The sequence below is a fragment of the Chiloscyllium plagiosum genome, unplaced genomic scaffold (genome assembly GCF_037043375.1).
Source record: "Chiloscyllium plagiosum isolate Xiang-an unplaced genomic scaffold, Cpla_swu_hap1 HiC_scaffold_5, whole genome shotgun sequence".
In the NCBI taxonomy this organism is placed as follows: domain Eukaryota; kingdom Metazoa; phylum Chordata; class Chondrichthyes; order Orectolobiformes; family Hemiscylliidae; genus Chiloscyllium; species Chiloscyllium plagiosum.
The window spans coordinates 66,171,723-66,197,775 of NW_028270143.1; positions in this window are offsets into that span (position 1 = coordinate 66,171,723).

The window sequence follows — 26,053 nt, forward strand, 5'->3', positions numbered from 1 at the left end:
ATTCAGTTCATCAACTTATCTCAAGAACAGTTCTCTGGCAATACAGCACTTCTTCAATACTGCATTGAACTGTCAGACTAAAATATCTGCTAAAGTCTTTGACCATAAGCCCATTGGATATAGGAACTGAAGTAGACCATACAGCCTAAATCTGCTCTGCTGTTCAATTAGAGCATGGCTGATCTGACTGGAACTTAAAATAATACTCGAGGTAAAAACAATGACTGCAGATGCTGGAAACCAGACTCTGGATCAGTGGTGCTGGAAGAGCACAGCAATTCAGGCAGCATTCGACGTGCAGCAAAATCAATGTTTCGGGCTAAAGCCCTTCATCAAAATAATACCTGCTGACTGAAAGGCAATTGTTATTAACACTAAATTAAGCTTATACTTTCAGAAGCTGAAATACACTCACAATATCTGGTTGAGGCTAGTGAACTGAGCAAACACAGAAACAAATAGTATTTTCATACTAATTCTTAATTTTATTAGATCTTTTTCCTTGAGTTGCTTCAAAATTCTTTAGCTCTTTAGAATTTGTATTTTATTGATTTAAAAATATGTACCTATTGGTAGAATTTGATTTTATTCAATGGGAATCAATAAATGAATTAAGCTTCTCTTCTTTTACATTTTTTTAAAGTTATGATCAACAAAACTAAAGCCCCAGGAGAGGATTCTTTTGGAATCAGTATTCAGCATAGTCTCTGTTAGACTATCCAATTTCAGTAGTCAGCAAAGTCTAAGTATTTCCATAATGCTGCAGGTTATGAATAGCCAAGAGATGCAAATGTCCAGTAAATTACTTTTGTAGCCATTGAGGAGATCTTAAGGAAAGATCAAGATTGTGAGTGTGCTAAGGTTTACAGGGTCTAAGCTATTTATTGTGCACCTAAAATGTTGTGAAATGTTGGTATTAAAGATGGCAAAAATGTTGCAGCTTATTGTTGCACTCTTAATCTTTGATTCAATATACAGTGACTTTACTTGATTTATTTCTCTGTTACTGGTCTGAGTTACATTGTTGTGCTGCAATAATGTTTCAGGCTAAGCGATTATATTTACATTATACATGTGGCATACACATGTTACACGAGTACATACATGGAACTCAGATGCTGCGCAGTTATATCAGGCAAGTTTCCACCTTTTAACCTGTTTTTGTTTAGTCTTTGTAGGTCTCCTCCACAGGCTATCATTCCTCAAGAAAGTATGCTTTATAAGAATGTCCAGAAATGTGGAGCGGGATTTTAATTTTACTGAGGAAACCAGTTAACGCGAGCAAGGGATTTACTGACTTTGCTCCTGCTCTGCCTGGCCGACTGCAGCTTTGTATTCCTTCTGCAAGCCCTTGAAACCACTGACCATTTGCTACTGAGTTTAAGCCATTGAATTTTTTACAGCTGGGCAAGTACCCTGTGTGTGCCTACTATGGATCAACTAGTAGCAGTTGTGCCTCTGCGTCGAACCTTCATGGGTTCAGCACTAATTCTAGAACTTGAGCATACAGTTCAAGGGTATATTGTAGAGTTGTATTGTTGGATATGATGTTAAATTGAAATCCACTGTGTTCTCTCAGCTGGATATAATGGATTGTTATGGTGCAGCAGGAGGCTATTTAGCCCATCATGTCCACACAGGCCCTCTGAGCATTTTGCTTTAGTGCCTGATGCCTGCCTTTTCCCCAAACCTTGAACATTCCTTCTGGTAAATTGTCAACTAATGCTATTTTCAATGCCTCAATTGAGTTTGCCTCCACCACACTTCCAAGCAGTGTCTCCTAAACTTGAACCCATCATTGCACAAAAACCTTTCCCCAACTTTACATTTGCTTCTTTTGTGAAACACTTTACAACTGTGTTTTCTGGTTCTCAATTTTTTTACAAGCAGATACAACTTCTCCCTGTCCACTCTGTTCAGACCCTTCGCCATTTTGAAAGCTTCTGTCAAATCTCCCAGCAACCTTCTCATTTCCAAGGAAACAAACTTCTCCAAGTACATGACTGAAGTTTCTCACCTTTGGAACATTTCTCAAAAACCTCTCTAATGTATTCACGTTCTTCCTAAAGTGTGCTGCTCAGAACTCTACATAGTATTCAGTCAAGATCTAATTACTCTCCTTTATAAGTTCAGCATAACCTCCCTCCTTTTATTCTCTATGTCCCTTTAAATATATGTATTTTTACAAGTCTGTCTACCCGTTCTGTTATCTTGAATATACACCCAGGTCTCTCTGCCCCTACACACCCTTTACAATAGCACCCTCCATTTTGGAATGTATCTCCACATTCTTTGTAGCATAGTGTATCACCTCATTCTTCACACTAAACTCTCCCTGTCACCTATGTACCAATGTGTCAATATGGTTTTGTTGTTCTATACTGTCCTCCTCTCAGTTTACAATTCTTCCAAATTTGAGTCATTCACACAATTCTAAGTTGTCTGCTGCACACTAAGATCTAGATCGCATGTATATATCAGGAGGAGCAAGGGTCTGTATACCAACCCCTGGAGAATTCCACCTTCCTCCAGCCTTATAAATATTCATTACTTCCTATTTCCTGTAACTCAGTCAATTTTGTATCTGTAAGTCACTATGCAGTTTTCCCTAGTCATTAACTAGATATGGATTAGCCTCATAGTTGCATGTTTTAGCAGCACCATATCCAACATGCAGTACTGTGATCTTGCCATCATACATGCCACTCACCTTCCCAGATCTCACGTGGTCACTTAGTATCTTCTGGCACTGCATTCATGTTTGAGTGAGAACCAGATGGATGCTGACACTCTCCAGCAATGCCTTCTTCATCAGGCTTGTTTGTTTTTGCTTCTAGTTCACTGGGAACAGACCCTAAATTGATATTGTTTTCACCTGCAAGAGCACTGCTAGGAAGGTTTCACTAAAACATGGAGTCACATTTCCTCTCACTGAGGCCATAGTTCTCTTCTGGTGTCCCCTTCTCTGTCCTCTATCCATGAAAGTTGCAGACACCACAGTATTGTCAAACTGCTAGCCAGCACTGGATCCCACTCACCAACGGCATAATGATGACAATTGGCTTGGGAAAGCCCAGCCTTATCAGTAAGGCTCAGGATCAGTAAGCTGTGCATGGTCAGGAATGATTTAGGTTTAGATTTGGATTTAATTGTCACATGAACTCAAGCATGAGGTACCAAGAGTACAGTGAAAAGTGTACAATGTTTGCCACACATTGCATCATCTTTGAGTTCAAAGTACCTAGGCACAAAATACAAAAATAGAAAAATAAAGAAATAAGTTAAAATGTAAAACATTACAGTCCTTTCTTAAGCCATGAACCTGCAGATGCTCAAAGCTAGGAATTCTCCAGGACGGCTCACTGTCCCCTATGCTGGGCATGCTTTCACCCATGCTGAGCTAAGACTCACCTGGGCCACACTTCACTGCCATTCACAAGGCTTTGGCCCCGGATGCTACATTGCTGTTGACTGTCACTGCTGCCATCCTTCACTGCCACCAACTTGTCACTGACCACTGCTGCTGCCATCCTTCACCACTGGCTGCCAATTGCTGCCTCATCAATGCCACCATCCAGGCTTGCACTGGACTCCAACCGTTGTCTTAGTCCATCGCCCTTGCTGTCTCCATGGCCTCCAAAAGGCAAGAAACCTCAAATAAAAAGGAGAAAGAAAGGAAAAGAAGGAAAAAAGGGAAGTGGGCAGAATGGATAAAATGTGGACTCAAGAGCCTGGATGCTGCCTATTCCACTGCAGCCATCTTGAGGAGCAATCGCATTGGGAGAGAGAGACACTGTCCGAATGAGCATATAGTTTGGGTACATTGAGTTTGGACCAGTATGCAAAGTCAGTGCAGAGGGGAAGAGGAGCTCTTCGTTTTGTCTTAGTTTGTAAGGTTTTCTGCAACAGGGTAAATTGAAGCCCAGGGTCAGGGCTTAGCACAAAAGAGAGACTTCACAGGTAAACTGCAAGTTCATTGGTTCATAATAGCTTGTAATTCTCTGTTATAGGTCACATTCAGATTGAAGATAAATAGGAGAAATATTTACAGATCACAAAGTAAAAGACCAGCAGGAAATATTAAAAGATGATGTGTTGTAACTGCATGATGTGGGACCTAGTTGACACCATTGTGGTTCATACTGATCACATCTGAAGCAAGTATTGGTTACTTGAAGAACTCTGGCTCAGAGATTATCCACTGGACTCTGAGCTTTGAACACTGTGTCACAATAGGGAGGGGGAGAGTTACCTGGATGTTATGCTTCAGGAGATAGTCACACCCCTTAGATTAGCTATCTCGAATTCAGTAAGTGGTCAGAGGCAGGAGGCTGTGAATATGAGTGAGGCAGCTAGAGGGAAATGGGAAGTAGTGCCAAAGGAGCCTCAGCCCTTGAGCTTGTCTAACAGGTTTGAGATTCTTGCTCCCTGTGTGGATGAGAGTGAGGGTTGTAGGGAGGATGAGCCTACTGACCATAGCACCATGGTACAGGAAGATATTCAAGAGAGTGCTGCAAAGTGATATACTCAAGGGAACAGGTACTGTTCTCTGTGGCCAGCATCAAGAGTCCTAAACATTGTGTTCCCATCTGATGCCTGCATTCAGGATATCTCACCTGGTCTGCAGAGGAGTAGGAGGGGAAAGACCCAGTTGTTGTAGTACACAAGGGTACCAATCATATAAATAGAAAGAGGGAATATGAGTAGCTTGGGCTAAATTAAACAGCAGAACCAGAAAGATGATAATTTCTGGATTAATAGCTGAGCCACAAACATATTTGTCATTCCTGAAGAAGGGCTTATGCCCGAAACGTCGATTCTCCTGTTCCCTGGATGCTGCCTGACCTGCTGCGCTTTTCCAGCAACACATTTCCAGCACAAACATATTTGGACTGGGTCAACAAGATTAAAGCATAGCTCAAAGTTTGGTGTTGGAAAAATGGGTTCAAATTCATGGGACATTGACCAGTACTGGAAAAGAAGGAGCTGTTCTGATGTGTCGGGCTCCACCAATCAGAACAGCTTCACAGCCCTGGCCAATTGCAGGACTAGGATTGTGGATAGGACTTTAAATGGAAGTGTGCGTGTGTATGTGTGTGTGTGTGTATGTGTGTATGTGTGTGTGTTTGTGTGTTGACACAAAATGTCAAGGAAAGAGTTAAAAGGTGGGGAGGGCTCAGCAGAGATTATTATAGTTTCCAGAACAAGTAATAGGATAGAGGATATGAAAATGTTTGGGAATCTAACTTCAGGCACAACAGGTAAAGGGGCAACTATGAGAAGGGGGGCAGTCGATGCAGGCTGAGGGTGTTGTACTTGAATGTACACAATGTACGAAACAAGATAAAGGAGCTTGTAGTGCAGATTGAAATTGACAAATTTGCAGATGACATAAAGATAGGTGGAGAGGCAAGACATACTTAGGAGTTAGGGAGGCTGCAGAAAGACTTGGACAGGCTAGGAGAGTGGGCAAAGAAGTGGCTGATGGAATATAGCGTGGGAAAGTATGAGGTTATGCACTTTGGTAGGAAGAATAGAGGCGTAGAATATTTTCTAAATGGGAAAAGGCTTCAGAAATGTGAAGCAAAAAGGGAAAAAAGAGCCCTAGTTCAGGTCTCTAAGGTTAAAATGCAGATTAATTTGGCAGTTCGGAATGGAAATGTAATGTTAGCATTCATTTCAAGAGGGCTAGAATCCAAGGGCAGAGATATACTGCTGAGGCTGTATAAGGGTCAAAAAGGGTGGCGCTGGAAAAGCACAGCAGGTCAGGCAGCATCTGAGGAGCAGGAGAATCGATGTTTCCAGCATAAGAACTTCAGCAGGAACGTGGGGGGGGATGGGAGCTGAGACAGAAATAGGCGGGTGGAGGTATGGTTGGGGGGAAGGTAGCTGGAAAGGCGACAGGTGGATGCAGGTGGGGGGATAATTATGATAGTCAAGATTAGAGTGGTGCTGAAAAAGCATTTGCCGGAAACGTCAATTTTTCCTGCTCCTCAGATGCTGCCTGACCTGCTATGCTTTTCCAGCACCACTCTAATCTTGACTCTAATCTCCAGCATCTGCAGTACCCACCTCTGCCTGGGTAATTATGATAGGTCGGGGTGAGTCGAGAGGATAGGTGGGAAGGAAAATGGACAGGTGGGACAGGTCAAGAGGGCGATGTCAAGCTGGAGGGATGGATTTGGGATGAGGTGGATGAGGAGAAATTTGGAAACTAGTGAAGTCAATGTTGATGCTGTGAAGTTGTGGAGTCCTAAGGCGGAAGATGAGCTGTTCTTCCTCTAGTTGGTGAGTGGTTTTGATTTGGTGGTGGAAGAGGCCCAGGACTGACGTGTCCTTGGGGGAGTGAGAAGGAGAGTTGAAGTGGTCAGCCAAACCTGAGGCTGTATAAGGATCTGGTCAAACCACATTTGGAATGCTGAGAGCGGTTTTGGCCACCATATCTAAGGAAGGATGTGTTGGCATTGAAGGGACCCCAGAGGAGGTTTACAAGAATGACCTCAGGGATGAAGGGCTTGTCATATGATGAATAGTTGAGGATTCTGAGTCTATTATCAATGGAGCTTAGAAGGATGAGTGGGATCTCATTGAAACTTACAGGATACTGAGAGGCCTGGATAGAGTGAATGTTGAGAAGATGTTTCCACTAGTAGGAGAGATTAAGAGCAAGGGTGTGGTGCTGGAAAAGCACAGCAGGTTAGGCAGCAGCCAAGGAGCAGGAGAATCCATGTTTCAGGCAAAAAGCCTTTCATCAGGATTCCTGATAAAGGGCTTTTGCCCAAAACATCAATTCTCCTGCTTCTCGGATGCTGCCTGACCCTCTATGCTTTTCCATCACTACACTCTTGACTCTAATCTCCAGCATCTGCAGTCTTCACTTTTGCCCCAGAGTGATTAGGACTCCAGGGTACAGCCTCAGATGAAGGGACAAAGCCTTTAGAATGAGATGAAGAGGAATTTCCTCGGCTAGAAGGTGGTTAATCTGAACAACTCTTTGTTCCAGAGAGTTGTGGAGCCCAGGTCATTGAGCATCTTTAAGAGTGACATAGGCAGGTTCTTGATTGGTAAGAGGATCAAGAGGGGAGAAAACAGTGGAATTGGGTTGAGAAGTGTATTAGCTGTGATTGAATGGTGGAGAAGACTCAATGGGCCAAATGGCCTAATTCCGTTCCCATGTTTAATGGCCTTATGGAACACCTTCTCTCAATACCTCCCACCCACTCGCGTTGTGTAGATTAGATTAGATTAGATTACTTACACCAATGATTAGATTACTTACAGTGTGGAAACAGGCCCTTCGGCCCAACAAGTCCACACTGCCCCGCCGAAGCACAACCCACTCATACCCCTACATTTACCCCTTACCTAACACTACGGGCAATTTAGCATGGCCAATTCACCTGACCTGCACATCTTTGGACTGTGGGAGGAAACCGGAGCACCCGGAGGAAACCCACGCAGACACGGGGAGAACGTGCAAACTCCACACAGTCAGTCGCCTGAGGCGGGAATTGAACCCGGGTCTCTGGTACTGTGAGGCAGCAGTGCTAACCACTGTGCCACCGTGTAAGTGAGATATTGATGCCACAAACATCAACCTTGTCAGTGCTGAAGTCACAACCAGGCCCAACCTCATTATGATTGTGATTGACATCATTGGCCCCAATGTAAAGATACCAAATGAAACCAAAGTCTTTTCCTGTATGTTTTGCACCGACTTCTATGATGCACAGCAGTTATAGACTCTTAGAGTATGGAAACAGACCTTTCAGTCCAACCAATCCATGCCAACCATGTTCCCAAACTAGGAGGAAGTGAGGACTGCAGATGCTGGAGACCAGGGTTGAAAAGTGAGGTGCTGGAAAAGCGCAGCAGGCCAGGCAGCATCCTAGGTTCCCAAACTAAATTAGTCCAATTTGCCTGCGTTTGGCCCATATCCCTCTAAACCTTTCCTGTTCATGTACCCGTCCAAATGTCTTTTAAACGTAACTGTATCTGCATCCACTACTTCCTCTGGAAGTTCATTCCACACACGAACCAGTCTCTGTGTAAAAAAAGTTGCCCCATCTTTTTAAAACTTTCTCCTCTGTCAATGAAAATATGCCCCCAGTTCTGAACTCACCCCAACCTCGGGAAAAGACCCTTGCTATTCACTTTATCCATGCCTCTCATGATTTTTATGTGGCAACGAATTCCATAGATTCACCACTCTCTGGCTGAAGAAGTTTCTCCTTATCTCTGTTCTAAATGGTCTTCCCTTTATTCTCCTACCAATAAAAACATCTTCTCAACATTCACTCTGTCCAGGCCATTCAGTATTCTGTAAGTTTCAAGTAAATTCCCCCTCATCCTTCTAAACTCCATCCAGAATACATCTAGTGCACTCAAACATTCCACATATGTTAAGCTTTTCATTCCTGGGACCATTCTTGTGAACCTCCTGTGAACATGCTCCAGGACCTGTACATCCTTCCTGAGATATGGGGCCCAAAACTATGCACAATACTCCAAATGTGGTCTGACCAGAGCCTTATAGAGCCTCAGATGTATAAACCTGCTTTTATGTTCAAGTCCTCTCAAAATAAATGCCATCTTTGCAATTACTTTCCGAACTACTGACTCAACCTGTAAATTTATCTTGAAAGAAACCTGTACTTGAACTCCCAAGTCTTTTGGCACTTCAGACTTTTGAATTTTTTCCCTGTTTAGAAAATAGTCCATGCTTCTATTCTTCCTACCAAAGTGCATAACCTCACACTTTCCCACATTGTACTCCATCTGCCACTTCATTGCCCACTCTCTTAACCTGCCCAAATCCTTCTGCAGCCTCTCCGCCTTGTCAATGCTACCTGTCCCTCTATCTTTGAATCATCTGCAAACTTAGCCAGAATGCCCTCAGTTCCTTCATCTAGATCGTTAATGTATAAAGGGAGAAATTGTGGTCCCAACTGAGCCTTGCAGAACACCACTTGTCACTGACTACCACTCTGAGAAGGATCCTTTTATCCCCACTCTCTGCTTTCTGCCAGATAGCCAAGCTTCTATCCATGCCAGCACCTTGCCTTTGACACCATGAGCCTTTAGCTTACACAGTAGCCTTGTTAAAGTGTGGCACCTTGTCAAAGGCTTTCTTGAAGTCCAGGTAGATAACACCCATTGGTTCTCCTTGATCTAATCTATTCATTACTTCCTCAAAGAATTCTAGCAGGTTTGTCAGACATGACCTCCCCTTAATGAAACCATGCTGACTTTGTCTTATTTTACCATATACTTTCATTTATTCAAAAATCTCATCCTTCACAATGGATTCCAGGATCTTATCCTCAACTGAGGTTTGGCTAATCGGTCTATAATTTTACATCTTTTGCCTTATTCCCTTTTTAAACAGGGGTGTCACGTTAATGATTTTCCAGTCCTCTGGGACTGTCCCTGATTCCAGCAATTCCTGCAAGATCACCACTAATGTCTCCACTATTTCTTCAGGTACATCCCTTAGGATTCTGGGGTGTAGTCCATTTGGTCCAGATAATTTATCCACCTTCAGACCATTCAGTTTTTCTAGCACCTGCATCCCCCCTCACTCTCTTGAATTTCTGAGATATTCCTCCTGTCTTTCACCATGAAGACTGACGCAAAGTAATTATTCAGTTCCTCAGCCATTTCCTTGTTCCCACTACTATCTTTCCAGCATCATTTTCCAGCACCCAAATGCCCACTTCTGTTTCTTTTTTGCCCTTTATATATCTAAAGAAGCTCTTAAAGTCTCCCTTCACATTACTGGCTAGCTTACCCTCATATCTGATCTTCTCCCTCCTTATTTCTTTTATTGTTGCCCTCTGCTGGTCTTTGTAAGCTTCCCAATCCTCTGGTTTCTCACTGCCCTTCGCCACATTATATGCTCTCTCTGACTTCTCTAGTCAGCCATGGTTACCTCATCCTCTCGGAACCATGCTTCTTTTTCCTCGGGATGAATGTCTGCTGTGTCTCCTGTATTACTCCCAGAAACTTCTGCCATTGCTGTTCCACAGTCTTTTCTGCTAGGCTCCTCTCCTAGTCAGTTCTACACTGCTTCTCCCTCATGCCTTTGCAGTTGCCTTTATTCAGCTGCATTACCATTACCTCTGATTCTATCTTCTCCCTCTCAAATTGCAGAGTAAATTCAATCGTATTATGATCACTGCTCCCTAAGGATTCCTTCACCTTAACCTCCCAGTCCTCCAGAAGAAGCCTCACCAACATCCACTAGAAGGAGCAGCAGGGTGACTGCATAAATATGCATTTCCTCAAAGCCTATGCTCATGCATTTTCCTTTTGACTTGGCGAAACTTTGATAAGTCTCTGATGTCCAAGATTATTTTGCCTTTTTTTCTGGATCTAGATGTACATCCTGCAGGCTCAATATTAACTGGTCCATTCTCAAAGTAGGTTCTTTTTCGACGAGGAGGCTTGGCCATACATGAGTCATGTAATTAAATAATTACCTCTTCTTATCTATTTTCTGCAATGATGCCATTCACTTTGGTTATAAAATTACAGTTCAGTTCAAAAATACTACTGCTGCCTCGAAACTGTTTTGGGTGTAAACAGAATATATTTTATTTTTAGCAATCTTTAAAAGTAACTTTAATATAGAACAATATAATTGCTTCTGTAGTTTCCAGTGTATGGAATGGATTGTAGCAAGATACAATCTTAACTATGTTACTAATTTATTAAGCACATCAGTAATAGTCTTCTTTTGAAGAGTAAAAGAAAATATGTTCTTTCCCATTGGCAAACCAGATGGGGGTTGGGGGGAGGGGGGGTGGTTTGGGAGAAGGCAACTCCAGACCGGAGGGTGACACTGGTGGGTCCTGGAGGCGAGTCCCAGAGTGAAGGCCATCATGAAGAAGTGAGTCCCGGAGAGGAGGCTGTCACAGGGAAGTGAGTCACGAAGTGGAGGCCATCGTGGGGAAGTGAGTCCCGGAGCAGAGGCCATTATGGGGAAGTGAGTCCCGGAGAGGAGGCTGTCACAGGGAAGTGAGTCACGAAGTGGAGGCCATCATGGGGAAGTGAGTCCCGGAGCAGAGGCCATTATGGGAAAGTGAGTCCCGGAGAGGAGGCTGTCACAGGGAAGTGACCCGGTGCAGAGGCCATCTTGAGGAAGTGAGTCATGAAGCGGAGACCATCATGGAGAAGTGAGTCCCACAGCAGAGGCCATTGTGGGGAAGTGAGTCCCAGAGAGGAGGCTGTCACAGGGAAGTGACCCGGTGCAGAGGCCATCTTGAGGAAGTGAGTCATGAAGCGGAGGCCATCATGGAGAAGTGAGTCCCACAGCAGAGGCCATTGTGGGGAAGTGAGTCCCAGAGAGGAGGCTGTCACAGGGAAGGGAGTCCCGGTGCAGAGGCCATCATGGAGAAGTAAGTCCCAGAGAGGAAGCTGTCACAGGGAAGCGAGTCCTGGAGCAGAGACCATTGTGGGGAAGTGAGTCCAGGAGCGGAGTCTGTCACAGGGAAGTGAATCCCAGAGCAGAGGCCATCATGGAGAAGTGAGTCCCACAGCAGAGGCCATTGTGGGGAAGTGAGTTCAGGAGCGGAGGCTGTCACAGGGAAGTGAGTCCTGTAGCAGAGGCCGTCATGGGGAAGTGAGTCCTGCAGCGGAGGTTGTCATAGGGAAGTGGGTCTCACAGCAGAGGCTGTCACAAGAAAGTGAGTCCCGGAGTGTAGGTCATCACAGGGAAGTCAGTCCTGGAGTGGAGGCTGTCATGGGGAAGTGAGACCGGGAACGGAGGCCGTCATGGGGAAGTGAGTCCTAGAGTGCAGGCTGTCACAGGGAACTGAGTCCTGGAATGGAAGCACTCACGGGGATGAGTCCTGGAGTGGAGGCCATCATGGAGCAGCTGAGAGTGGGCTGGTGGCTTGGAACAGAACAGGGACGGTTGTTAGACTGGGGATTGGCACAGGCGGCCAGACAACAAGTGGAAGCCCCTGCACTGAGCTACTGCAATGTAATAATTATTTGTAAATTGTTTTCCTGATTGTAAAGTCTAAGCTTTTAATTATGTCTTATTTCTAACTTATTCTCTGAATCACTGTGAAGTGATACAATCACTTTTTTTGTTTCTCTTTTTGTGTCTAAGATTGTACCTAGATGTTTTGTTCTTAAGATGGTGCGGTAAGAGACGACATTGTAAACTATTCTGTATTCCTGTATTTCTGTACTTAAGTACACATGACAATAAAGGATTTTCTAATTCTAATTCTAGACATCTATGAGGAGCTTGGTGTATAAGCAGCAGAAAAACTATATGTAACAACAATCTGTAATCTCCTGGCCTGGGATATGCCCTGCTTTACCGGTGCCATTAAGCCAGAACTCAAGCTTGGTTCAAACCTGAAGAGTGCAGGAGAGCATGCAAGGAGCAGCACCAGGCATACCTTAAAAAGAAGTACCAATCTGGTGAAGTTAAAATACATGATGACTTGCATGTCCAATGATAACAATAAGCGATCTATAACAATTAGATCAGATCTAAACTCTGCAATTGGGCCACATCCAGTTGTATATGATGGTGGACAATTAAATTCAGTGGAGGAGGAGGAGGCTCCACAAATCTTTGACAGTGGGAGAGCACAGCATTGCTGTGTAAAAGACAGGGTTGAAATATTTACATGCATCTTCAGCCAGAAGTCCAAATGGATGATCCATCTTGACTTCTTTCAGACTCAAGACAAGTAATCAGTTACCTAACATTCAGTTCCTCAAATCTTTTTTTTCAGAGTATTCTGATTGTAATCTCCCCAAACAATTGACAAACCATGTCTGAGCCACTGAGCTGGTATCAGTGGCTGCCCTTGACTGACTGTGATGGGAACCCTGAGTGAAGGTTATACCTTTTGACTTGATGAACGCCTGTTGATAACTCTGACATGTTTCTTTTCTTTGTGGCTGTGCTAAATGGCAGGGAAAGATAGAAGTACCAGAAGCATGGTTACTCTGACTGAGGAGGCAAAGGACAAAAACGCCAGGCAATGCAGAACAGGAATGCTGTGAGCATCCAGGTAGGCTCAGAATGAGTAGGCACCATGATAGTGAGCAACGAGCTCAGAGATACAGCCTGTTCCAATCCAGGGGCCATGTACATGTGCCAGAGCACACAGTGTTCTTGCAGTAGCATTATGATGATAATTGCTGCCCAAATTGTAGTATTGAGTGCAGAAATGTCCTGTACTTGGATCAGAGATGTGCTGTAAGTATTCTTACAGGTTGGCCTGTCAAAGGTCAATGTTCATGTAGTCTGTCCTAAGATATTGGCACACAGTATCCAACATTGGAACATGCAGTGGTCTGAATTCGCCAGGTTCCTGCTCTGGCTCTCATGTCATGTCTTGGTAAGATGGTTTTAGCTGGTTTGGAAAGATACAATGTTGAATATTAATGAGGTGAGTTAGGTTGCTAACAAGGTGTTTGCAAGCAACTATCCCACTTAATTGACAACTGCTGCTGCCTAGTGAGAGACTTGCCGTGGCTCTTGGGAAAAGTATAAGAGATGGTGTGTGATTTGCACCTGAAGTTGAAGTGGGCCTCATCAGAAATCTTGTCTGAATGTGCCACAGATCCCACCACAGCCCTCATCACTCAGGCCCCTACAAAATTACATCCCATGTCCCCGTTGTTCTTATTAAATTTGATAAGTAAAGAACTTGAAAAGCATGCTTGATAAGATGTCTGATTGGGTATCTTTCTTTCTATCTTCCCCTCAGTCCTGACATCTTTTTTTCAAAGTATTTATGTAAATTCATTCAGCTTCAGCTTCAAAACACTTTCACATATTATTACTCTATTATCCAAATGATGTAATGAGCAGTGAGTGCTGACACTGAAGTTCAGGTTCAAATCTAACTGACTGAGTTAAAATTTGCATGTTAAAGTATCTGTATTTCAGCCTTGTAATGACCTGCACAGATTTCTGTACAGTCAACACTAAGTCCTGCTTAAAGCCAGTGATCAGGAACAAAGATTGTTACCTTAAATTATCCACAACTTCTGTAATGAGATTGATAATTCTTTAATAATGTAACTGCAAACAGGGAATCTAATCTACCTATCATTCATCAAAATTGTGGCATTTTGGTTTTCCTGAACTCTAAATGTCCTTGCTCACACATGAATTATGTACATGAATAAACATTACAAGACAATGAATCAAACCACACTATTGACTATCTTTTAGGATAAGACAAGCAAAGTACGATTTTGATTTTGGTATATTGAGGCACCTTCAGCTACACTGCTCAAAGTCAAATGCTTCAGGGATTAAACACATTTCTGTAATTACCTGAAAAATAGATTATCACAACATTCCTCAAAAGCAGTCAATATTTATAAACATTCCTAAATAAAATTCAGCTGGCAGTCATTAATGCATTGATAATGAGTTTTTGTATACTAGAATTGGTTTAAATATTAATATTTCTGTTTATTTTCATACTTTAATGTCATTTTCAAGTTGTATTTATATTATCTTTAGATTTAGAAAACTACATGACATCTGGAAGGCAGAAACAGACCATTCTGTCTATGCCAGTGTTTATAGTCCAGGCAATTATTCTGTCTGTCTAATTACCTCTTAGAGATGGAGATACAATTGGAAAGTGAGGTTTATGGAAAAGCAGAAGTTACTGAATGGTGGAGTAGGCTCAACGGACAAAGTATCCCACTCCTGCTCCCCAGTTTTTATGTTCTTATGTTTGCAACCTGCCCTACTCCTCCATTGCTCTATTCCCTCGGCTTTTTATGTATAAGCCACTATTTAAGCTCATCAATTCTATCTGCTTCAACCCATTATTGTGACAATGTAGGGAAATAGATGGTGACATCTTGAAAAATCTCCATATTACAGAGGAGGAAGTGCTGGATGTCTTGAAATGCATAAAGTGGATAAATCCCCAGGACCTGATCAGGTGCACCCTAGAACTCTGTGGGAAGCTAGGAAAGTGATTGCTGGGTCTCTTACTGAAATATTTGTAAAATCAATAGTCACAGGTGAGGTGCCGGAAGACTGGAGGTTAGCTAACCTGGTGCCACTGTTTAAGAAAGGTGGTAAGGACAAGCCAGGGAACTATAGACCAGTGAGCCTGACATCAGTGGTGGGCAAGTTGTTGGAGGGAATCCGGAGGGACAGGATGTACATGTATTTGGAAAGGCAAGGACTGATTAGGGATTGTCAACATGCATCGGAAATCATGTCTCACAAACTTGATTGAGTTTTTTGAAGAAGTAACAAAGAGGATTGATGAGGGCAGAATAGTAGATGTGATCTATATGGACTTCAGTAAGGCATTTGACAAGGTTCCCCATGGGAGACTGGTTAGCAAGGTTAGATCTCATGGAATACAGGGAGAACTAGCCATTTGGATACAGAACTGGCTCAAAGGTAGAAGACAGAAGGTGGTGGTGGAGGGTTGTTTTTCAGACTGGAGGCCTGTGAACAGTGGAGTGCCACAAGGATCGGTGCTGGGTCCACTACTTTTCATCATTTCTATAAATGATTTAAATGTGAGCATAAGAGTTATAGTTAGTAGGTGTGCATAAAAGGTATATTTAGTAATAGTATAGGTGGTGCAGATGACACCAAAATTGGATGTGGAGTGGACAGCGAAGAAGGATACCTCAGATTACAACAGGATCCTAATCAGATGGGCCAATGGGCTGAGAAGTGACAGATGGAATTTAATTCAGATAACTGTGAGATGCTGCATTTTGGGAAAGCAAATTTTAGCAGGGCTCATATAATTAATGGAAAGGTCCTAGGGAGTGTTACTGAACAAAGAGACCTTGGAGTGCAGGTTCATAGCTCCTTGAAAGTGGAGTCGCAGGTAGATAGGATAGTAAAGAAGGGATTTGGTATGCTTTCCTTTATTGGTCAGAATATTGACTACAGGAGTTGGGAGGTCATGTTAAGGCTGTACAGGACATTGATTAGACCACTGTTGGAATATTGCGTGCAATGCTGGTCTCCTTCCTATCAGAAAGATGTTGTGAAACTTGAAAGGGTTCAGAAAAGATTTACAAGAATGTCGCCAGGGTTGGAGGATTTGAGTTATTGGGTGAGGCTGAACAGGCTGGGGCTGTTTCTCTGGAGCATCGGAGGCTGAGGGCTGACATAATAGAGATTTACAAAATCATGAGGTGCATGGATAGGATAAATAGACAAAGTCTTTTCTCTGGTGTTGGGGAGTCCAGAACTAGAGAGCATAGGTTGAGGTTGAGAGGGGAAAGATCCTAAGGGGCAACTTTTTCACGCAGAGGGTGGTATGTGTATGGAATGAGCTGCCAGAGGAAGTGGTGGAGGTTGGTACAATTGCAACATTTAAAAAGCATTTGGACGGGTATAGGAAGGGTTTGGAGGGATATGGGCTGGGTGCTGGCAGGTGGGACTAGATTTAGTTGGGATATCTGGTCGGTATGGACGGGTTGGACTGAAGGATCTGTTTCCATGCTGTACATCTCTATGACTCTTAAGTTCCACATTCCCAATAGTCTGAATGAAAGCAACTTAAATCCCTTTCTTGATCTGTTATTGGTTCTCTTAGAGTTATGACCCTTTAGTTTGGGGTCTTGCATAAATTGAAACAATTTCTCGAGATTCACTTTGCTGATGCCTTTATAACTTGAAAAGCTTTTGTAAGGACTTCTCTTCGTTTTTTATTTACACAAAAGAATCCCAGCCCCGCTCAATAGATCAAACTAAAGTTAAAGTTACTTACTCTGTTTATTTTTCACAATTATTCAAGTCAATTTCTTTCAGTGTTAAACTGTACATTATGATGCAGTATGTCAAAATCAGTCTATTTTGAACATTAAACTGAATTAGCTTTATTGTCATGTGTCCTCAAGTGAGTCCAGTGAAAAGTTTATAGTCACTGCATTACAGTGTCGTCTTAGGTACAAAGGCATCTAGGTACAGGTAGAAGATCCTTTATCCGAAATATTTGGGATCATCTGTTTTTCGGAATTCGGAATTTTTCAGAATAGTGACAGTTCAATGGTGAAATTTTTGAAAATCTTACCGGAGGAGCAGATTTCTAAGTAAGGACATACTTGGCCACGCCACCCCCCGCTCCCCACGTCATGTCTGAGTGACATGCATCAAGTGGTTATCGACTTGGATTAACCGTTTGCTTGCCAAACAACTTTGTTAATGAGAAAAAGACTTCACAAAAAACTTTCAGGTTTCGGAGCTTTTCAGTTTTTGGATGTTCGGATAAAAAAGTCTTCTACCTGTTCAAAATCAAATTCTTAGGAAGCAAAACAAAATTAGGAAAGTAAAGAAATGAACAGTCCAGCATTATAGGTCATTGGAACAAATTAGAAAAATAAAGTTAAAGATTCACAATATCCGATTTTCTGACTCAGCCCATGCTGACACCCACCCTCAAGGGATACCTCCACTGCCTTGCCACCTCCTGCATCAGACGCACCAACATAAGAGTCATCCCACTTTAGGCGCCATCTCTTCACCCCAGGCCCACTTTGCTGGCACTGCTGGGCGTACACTTACCCCTCAACCAAGGGTTGGTCTGCTGCCAGACCAGGCCATAGTCAGGCCACGATTCTCGCTTCGGCTGTAGATGTCAGCTTGCTGCCACATCCACGAAGAATCCACGACTGCCGGCGCCAGCCTCCCTGATCACTGGAGGGGCTTTGCCACCGCCAGCCCCGATGCCAGGAGAACAACTTTGCCGCTGCTGCCACAGGCCCCAAATGCCAGGAGAACATGCTCCTCTGCCAACAGCCTCCTATTGCCGGAGAACATTTGCACTGCCACTGCTGCTGCCTCCAACCGCTGGGAGAAGCCATGTCCACCACTCTGCACACAGCCTGCTCGCGCTGCTGCGCTGGAGCCGCTAAACAACCCTCAACAGAAATGAAGAAAGAAAGGACCAAAAGAAAAGTTAAATAAAGTGAAGAAAAGAGCAGAAGCAAAAGTAAAAGAAGAAAAGCAAATGGACAAGAGCTCGCACACAGCCCTGTTACTCTGCCGCCATCTTGCACTGGAAGCTGCAAATTTGATGTCATGTTTGATAAATAAAATCAGAGACAAAATACATTTCTGAAGAAATCTGTGAAAAATAACCTCCAGAAACAAGGTCGCTTAAGTTCTACAGACACGCTCGCTTTCTTTAGAAACCTACCCTGCGAGTTGTGTATGCAACACAATGTTTCAAAAAGTATGAAAAGAAAACTTGGAACCAGAAGGTATTTTAATTTTTTCAGTCTTGAGAGACCACCTTACGTATTCTATTATAATTAACTTACCCATTTAATATCCAAAGGGAAAAATACCCCCTGTTCTCCCAAAGTGAATCAAGTAAAGTGTGATTATATTTACTTCATTGAGTCACTGGAGGATCTTTTCAAGAGTGGCCAACAGCACAGTTTTATTTGGGCACTTGCTTTACATAGCCAAAAATCTGCACTTTGAAACTTGTTAATTTAATGTTTATATCTTTCAGGTTTTCAGGTCACAGTCTAAATTAAAATGCCTGACCATAGTCATGCCTCTTTGCATTTGATCACTGGGTTCACGTCCTTTTTTCATCTTTACCACAGAAATGAAAACACACTCTTCTCCATAATTCTTTTTAAACACTTTCCATTGTGGTGCAGGTGCCAATGTTGGACTGGGGTTGACAAAATTAAAAATCACAAAACACCAGGTTATAGTCCAACAGGTTTATTTGGAAGTACCAGCTTTCAGAGCGCTGCTCCTTCATCAGAAAACTATGGAACAGCATTGTAAGACACAGAATTTATAGCAAAAGATCACAATGTCATGCAATTAAAATTATATTGAATAATCCTAGATTGCTGTTAAGTCTTTCATCTTTGAGAATGGGTTGTAGGTTTTGATTTATTAATATGTAAATCCCAGAACTTCTTTGAATTCACATTCTCATGATAACTTAGGTTTTATAAAAAAAGGTATGCAATCAATGCAGGCAGTCAATCCATATAACATTTTATAAATTCTGACTTTGGAGATAGAACCAGTCTGACTCAAGATTGGGTTATAGACAGACTCTAACCTCACAACTTTGATACATTGTCTGAGCTGAGATGTCACCCTCCCCCCCACCGAAAAAATAACAGGAAGTGACATCACCACAGGAAATGACACCATCAACCCAAGGAAACCTAAATACATAAATAGAAAGTGGGTCATAACACCAGTGCTTCACCAGAGGCTCACTGATGATGTTACCCAGCATGGTGATGAAATGTCTGAAAACGAACCTTCCAGCTCAGTGAGCAAACTTACATCCAGAACTTAATCAGAGCTACAAATCTTCTCAAAACTAGCTAATTGTATTTGTTTTAAAATAGTGATGGAAAAGTATAGACCAGAATTAAAAATTAAAGTTTTAAATTGGAGGAAGGCCAATTTTGACAGTATTAGGCAAGAACTTTCAAAAGTTGATTGGAGGCAAATGTTTGCAAGTAAAGGGACAGCTGTAAAATGGGAAGCCTTCACAAATGAGATGACAAGAGTCCAGAGACAGTATATTCCTGTTTGGGTGGAAGGCAGGGCTGGTAGGTGTAGGGAATGCTGGATGCCTAGAGAAATTGAGATTTTGGTCAAGAAAAAGAAGGAAGCATAAGTCAGGTATAGACAGCACAGATCAAGCAAGTCCTTAGAAGAGTATAAAGACAGTAGGAGTATACTTAAGAGTGAAATCAGGAGGGCAAAAATGGGACATGAGATAGCTTTGGCAAATAGAGTTAAGGAGAATCCAAAGGGTTTTTACAAATACATTAAGGACAAAAGGATAACTAGGGAGAGATAGGGCCCCTCAAAGATCTGCAAGGTGGCCTTTGTGTGGAACCACAGGAGATGGAGGAGATATAAATGGAGTATTTTGCATCAGTGTTTACTGTGGAGAAGGACATAGAAGACATAGAATGTAGAGAAATAGATGGTGACATCTTGAAAACGTCACCTATTTCAAAGGAGAAGGTGCTAGATGTCTTAAAATGCATAAAGGTGGATAAATCCCGAGCACTGATCAGGTGTACCCTAGAACTCTGTGGGAAGCTAGAGAAGTGATTGTATCATCGATAGTCACGGGTGAGGTGCCAGAAGACTGGAGGTTGGCTAACATGGTGCCATTGTTTAAGTAGGGTGGTAAAGAAAAGCCAGGGAACAATAGACCAATGACATTGGTGATGGACTAGTTATTTGAAGGAATCCTGAGGTACAGGATTTACATGCATTTGGGAAAGGCAAGGACTGATTAGGGATAGTCAACATGGTTTTGTGTAAAGGAAATCATGTCTCAAAAACTTGATTGAGTTTTTTGAAGAAGTATCCAAGAGGATTGTTGAGGGCAAAGTGGTGGATGTGATTTATGGACTTCAGTAAGGCATTCGACAAGGTTCCTCATGGTAGGATGGTTAACAAGGTTAGATCACATGGAACACAGGGAGAACTAGCCACTTAAATACAGAACTGGCTCGATGGTAGAGTCAGAGGGTGGTTGCGGATGGTTGCTTTTCAGACTGGAAGCCTGTGACCAGTGGAGTGCCACCAGGATCGGTGCTGGGTCCACTGCTTTTCATCATTTTTATAAATGATTTGAATGTGAACATATGAAGCATAGTTGGTAAGTTTGCAGATGACACACCAAAATTGGAGGTATAGTTGTTAGCAAACAAAGTTACCTCAGAGTGCAATGGGATCTTGATCAGATGGGCCAATAGGCTGAGGAATGGACTTTAATTTAGATAAAAGTGGGTGCTGTGTTTTAGAAAAGCAAACCCAGGCAGGACTTATACATTTCATGGTAAGGTCCTGGAGCGTGTTGCTGAACAAAGAGACCTTGGAGTGCAGGTTCATAATACCTTGAATGTGAAGTCGCAGAGAGATAGGATAGTAAAGAAGGCTTTTGGTATGCCTTCTTTATTGGTCAGAGTACTGAGTATAGGAATTGGGAGTTCAAACTGCTGTACAGGACATTGGTTAGGCCACTTTTGGAATATTGTGTGCAATTCTAGTCTCTCTCCTATTTGAAAGATGTGAAACTTGAAAGGGTTCAGAAAAGATTTACAAGGATGTTGCCAGGGTTAGAGGGTTTGAGTTATAGCAAGAGGCTGAATAGGCTGGGGCTGTATTTCCTGGAGTATCGAAGGCTGAGGGGTGACGTTATAGAGGTTTATAAAATCATGAGGGACATGCATACAGTAAATAGACAAGGTCTTTTCCCTGGGGTGGGGGAGTCCAGACCTAGAGGGTATAGGTTTAGGGTGAGAGGGAAAAAATTTAAAAGGGACCAGAGGGGCAGCATTGTCACACTGAGAGTGGCATGTGTATGGAATGAGCTGCCAGAGGAAGTGGTGGAGACTGGTACAATCACAACATTTAAAAGGCATCTGGATGAGTATATGAATAGGAACACTTTAGAGGGATATGGGCCGAGTGCATTGCAAATGGGACTAGATTAATTTAGGATATCTGGTTGGCATAGACAAGTTGGACTAAAGGGTCTGTTTCCATGTGTACAGCTTTATGACTCTAAATGTCTTCAAGGATTATCCTAACAGTATAATGAACTTTCTAACAATGCTTACACATTCACTGTAAAGCTCTAAATGGAACTCCAAACCAGAAACTCCAATCTTCAATCATATCACCCCTTGGGAATGTTTGCCTAGCTTCGAAAGGTGATGCCTCATTAGGGAGATCTGAATTGACCATCTCCTCCAGCTCATCCATTTTCATTTTCCTCCAGGGCAAGAAAAGAGGTCCTCTTCTTCTCTGAAGGGAAGAATAAGCTGTCCCATCAGACCTGAGTGGCCTGAGTTAAGGTTACACATATAATCAGTGCCTCGAATAGGCATTAGCGCAGTGGGATCCAGAGGATGAATGATTCCTGTGCTCCATGATGGTAAATGCCTCCATCTATCTACTGTGACATCAGACCTAGAGTGCCAAAGCACAGTCTAATTCTGCTACTGCACAGCCATGTCACACAGTCATGCTAACCTCACCATCACATCTTTGATGTGCTCCAAACTGCAGCTCACACCCATCTTATGCTGACAATCTTTCAGTTCTTCCTGGGCATGCTCTTATCCTCACTTAATGGGGAGGGCTCACCAGGAACCACTGTCTTAGTGCTGGGGATGTTGGCTTTAGATAGGACACTGATCTTGCAATTAGATTTTCATGATTTGCAGAGGGATCTTTGATTATGTTTTTCCAAACATTGAAGTGCCTGCTGTCGTTATCCATGCCTCTGATACTGATATGGAGGTTGATAGCACTGCAAGCCTGTACACCAGACTTGATGCAGGATTTAAGATAGTGGTTATCAAACACCCCTATCTCAGACAACCAAAAGAGGCATTGGCTCACAGGAAGCAGTGCTGGATTTCATCATTGATATGTGCTCTCAGTGAGAGCAGGGTCACACAAGTTAATCCATAGTATCCAATAGCTCACAACAGACCTTGATAGTCAGGGGACAGTGTTGCATGACAGGAGCTGGCTGGCACAGTACCTTTGTCTTCAGAATGTTTGGTCTAAGGCCCATTCTTTCATGACCTCTGTTAATGCATCAGTGATGGCCTGGGGCTTCACCCTCAGAGGAAACCTCCCTCTCATCCTTCTCTAAGACACCCCCACTTTGTCAAGTCAGCTTGCAGATGGCACAGCAACCAGCAATGTGAGATACCCTGCCTGGGGTGTACTGCATTGCACTGCCTGACCAATGCAGGCATTCTCATCTTTTGGAGGCCTATGGTTTGTCCTATAATGTCCCATGTGGAAGCATGCACAGTGTTATACCTCTCCTCGATAGCAGTGGGTGGATCCCTGATGGTTGACATGAGGCAGGGCTTGAGAGCGTAACACTTGTCACTAACCAACCATCTTGCGTGTGTTGAGACAAGGGTGGTGCGCTAAAAGATGCAGACAGATGCAGACATCTGTGAGTCTTCCAGAATATGGGCATTGTGCCAACTCCCTGGATAACATGCTCAGACCTGCTTTAGCTGCTGAGGTGGAGACAGATGGTTTGTGCCTTCATAGAGTGGAGACCTTTCCTATTCATGAAGGTGGCTGGTTGATGCTAGGCTGCTGTGATGGCTATGTGGGTATAGCTAATTGCACCCTGCAGTCGTGGAAATTTTGCCCTGGCAGCAAGCCTGCCTGCTCTGGCTGCCTGACTCCCAGCATCCTCTGGGAAATTAGGTAACCTGTACCATCAGTGACCTCCTGGATACATTTATGAGTGGATGCCTGTGATAGATTCTGCAGAGGTCCCCAATGACTCCCTGAAATGATCCACTCACACTGCAATTGAGAGCCACTATCACCTTGAAGGAAACTGGAATGGGATTCCCTCCGAGGCTTTGAAGATGTATGTACTCATCTAACAGTCAGAAGATGTGGGACACAATTCCTGGGACATCCTGAGATGGGTCAACATTAACAGTCTGACTTTTGCACATAGTTACATTGAACCCTGTCGATTCAGTTTCAGGCCAATGTTTACCATCTGTGTAGAGTGTCTTGAGCAGGCTGTGGGCTGATCTACAGTCACCGTAAGCTCCTGTCACTGCTTCTCTTGCTGCTGGGACAATCAACATCTGCAAGAAGCACAGCGACCAGAAAATGGCAGGTTGACCTGTGTCTTCTTGATGTCACGTTCAGGAGATCCATGGAGACAGTAATGTCGTGCAAATCGTCATGCTTTGGTTATGATTTGGAGGTGTGTGTTGGACTGGAGTGTACAAAGTTAAAAATCACACAACATCAGGTTGATTTGGAAGCACTAGCTTTCGGATCACTGCTCCTTCATTAGGTGATTTTGTAAGACTTGCTAGACTCTGTCAGCTTGCCCCATCATGCCAACAGGTTGATTTGGAAGCACTAGCTTTCGGATCACTGCTCCTTCATTAGGTGATTTTGTAAGACTTGCTAGACTCTGTCAGCTTGCCCCATCATGCCAACAGAGTCTATTAGCTTGTGACATTTCTCATCCTCTCCTATCACCTGTGCTGTACGGGAAACAACATTCGGTGTTGCTTCAAAGGACAGATCCTCATGAACAGGAGCAAGTGAGGACTGCCGATGCTGGAGATCAGTGTCGAAAAGAGTTGCGCTGGAAAAGCACAGCAGGTCATGCAGCATTTGAGGAGCAGGAGAGTCCATAATTCGGGCATTCCTAATGAAGGGCTTATGCCCGAAACGTCAACTCTCCTGCTCTTCAGATGCTACCTGACCTGCTGTGCTTTCCCAGCTCCACACTTCTCGAGTTACTCATGAGCAATAAGACATGTGCATGCCAGCAGTACACATTGCCTGAGATAGTGAAATCAGTTAGAGCACCTTCCCATACAAAACAATCAGCTTTGCTTCAGGGAAGTTAAAGCAGCGCCTTCTAATGTGGCCCTGACATAACAGAGCTGCTGGCAATTGCTCTGCAATCCCCTTTAAACCCCAGCCTGTGCCACTTTTCCCCTTGTGCAGTCAGGATGCCAAAATGCACTGTGCGTGAGATGGTTTGCTTGCAAAATAGGGAAGCTTCTAGATTTCAGATGCCTCCCTTGCTGCATTGCTTACTGCATACCTGCGAGATCATGAGGTGAAAATGTACTTTAGATCCATAATTTCAAGCAATCTTGTTGGAATGTGATTCAATGTGTAATGTTGATAATTAGGATTAATCAACCTGTCTGAACATGTATGACACATCTCAGGGACAGCTGGGATTTGAAGCTGGGCTTTCTGTTCACCTCTTCCTTTTTCTTTTAATACCAGTTTAATACCACTTTCTGCTCAAATAAACTACTTGCACAACTGCTGCAACCTCTCCCACTACTCCTCCCTCATGTCATGTGCGCATTTTCCTTTACACTCATCATTTTTACATTCTCATTCTGTCAGGATTTTAGAGGTTTTCCCGTTGGAATCTGCTGCACCTATAAAATTCTCCACCTCTCAACACAACCCCCAATGTGCACAATCCCTGCATGTCTCCATTTACCTGTCCAATACTCATTAGCTCCCACCTCTTAATCTACAGGATAGAACAAGCCACAATATAATGGAGAAAAGTAACAAGACAATGGGAGGAGTTCTATGCATCATTGCCATCATCAAAACAGATCAGCACACCCTGGAGAGAGCTGGAAGCATTGGTCAGGTTAGATTGGCAACATTCCAATGTAGGGTGTCTGCACATTCCTTGTAACCCTGCAGCCACTTCAGTAAACATCAGTCAGCTTCATCGTTTCAAGATGCCTTCTCAGCACTGGAAAGTGTTTGTGCCCAGTCGTGATCTTCCAACCTAATTCTTGTAACTGTTCCCTTTTCATTCATTTTTTACGACAGCTGGAAACCTTATACTTTCAAAAAACTTAAGACCACAAACATCTCCTGGAAATCCACAATGAAGTTTTCAGTCTTTCCTAAGTACTCAGCTCAGGCACAAGCACTCTGTATGCATTGCATAATTAGACAGAGGAATTTGCATATGAAGAGGTACAAGTGAACAAGTAGATAACAGCATGTCCTTTTGGGAAGTTCATTCCAGGAAAACCATATTATCAACTAGGGTGAAAATGTACTTTAGATATGATGACATATTATACTACAATATTGCAGACTCCCCAGACCTGTTGAGCCATCTAAGCTTCGGTATCAATTCTCCATAACCATCCTAGTACAAAGATATGTCTACATCAACATACAAATCTAGAGCAGAAGTAGACCATTCACACCCCCAGCCCCCTCCACCATTCAATAAGATCTTTGCTGATGTGTTAGTGTATCAAATCCTACATTCCCACCTACTCCCAATAATCCTTGATTCCCTTGCTTAACAAGTATCTCTGTATCTTTGCTTTAACAATATTGAATGAAACTGCCTCTATCGCCTTTTACAGCAAAGAATTCAAAAGTCGGACAATTCATTGAGAGAAGCATGTCCTCCTCATCGCTCATCTAAAAGAGCAATTGCCAATCTTAAGACAGTGCCCCCTATTTCTGGACTGACCCACAAGATGA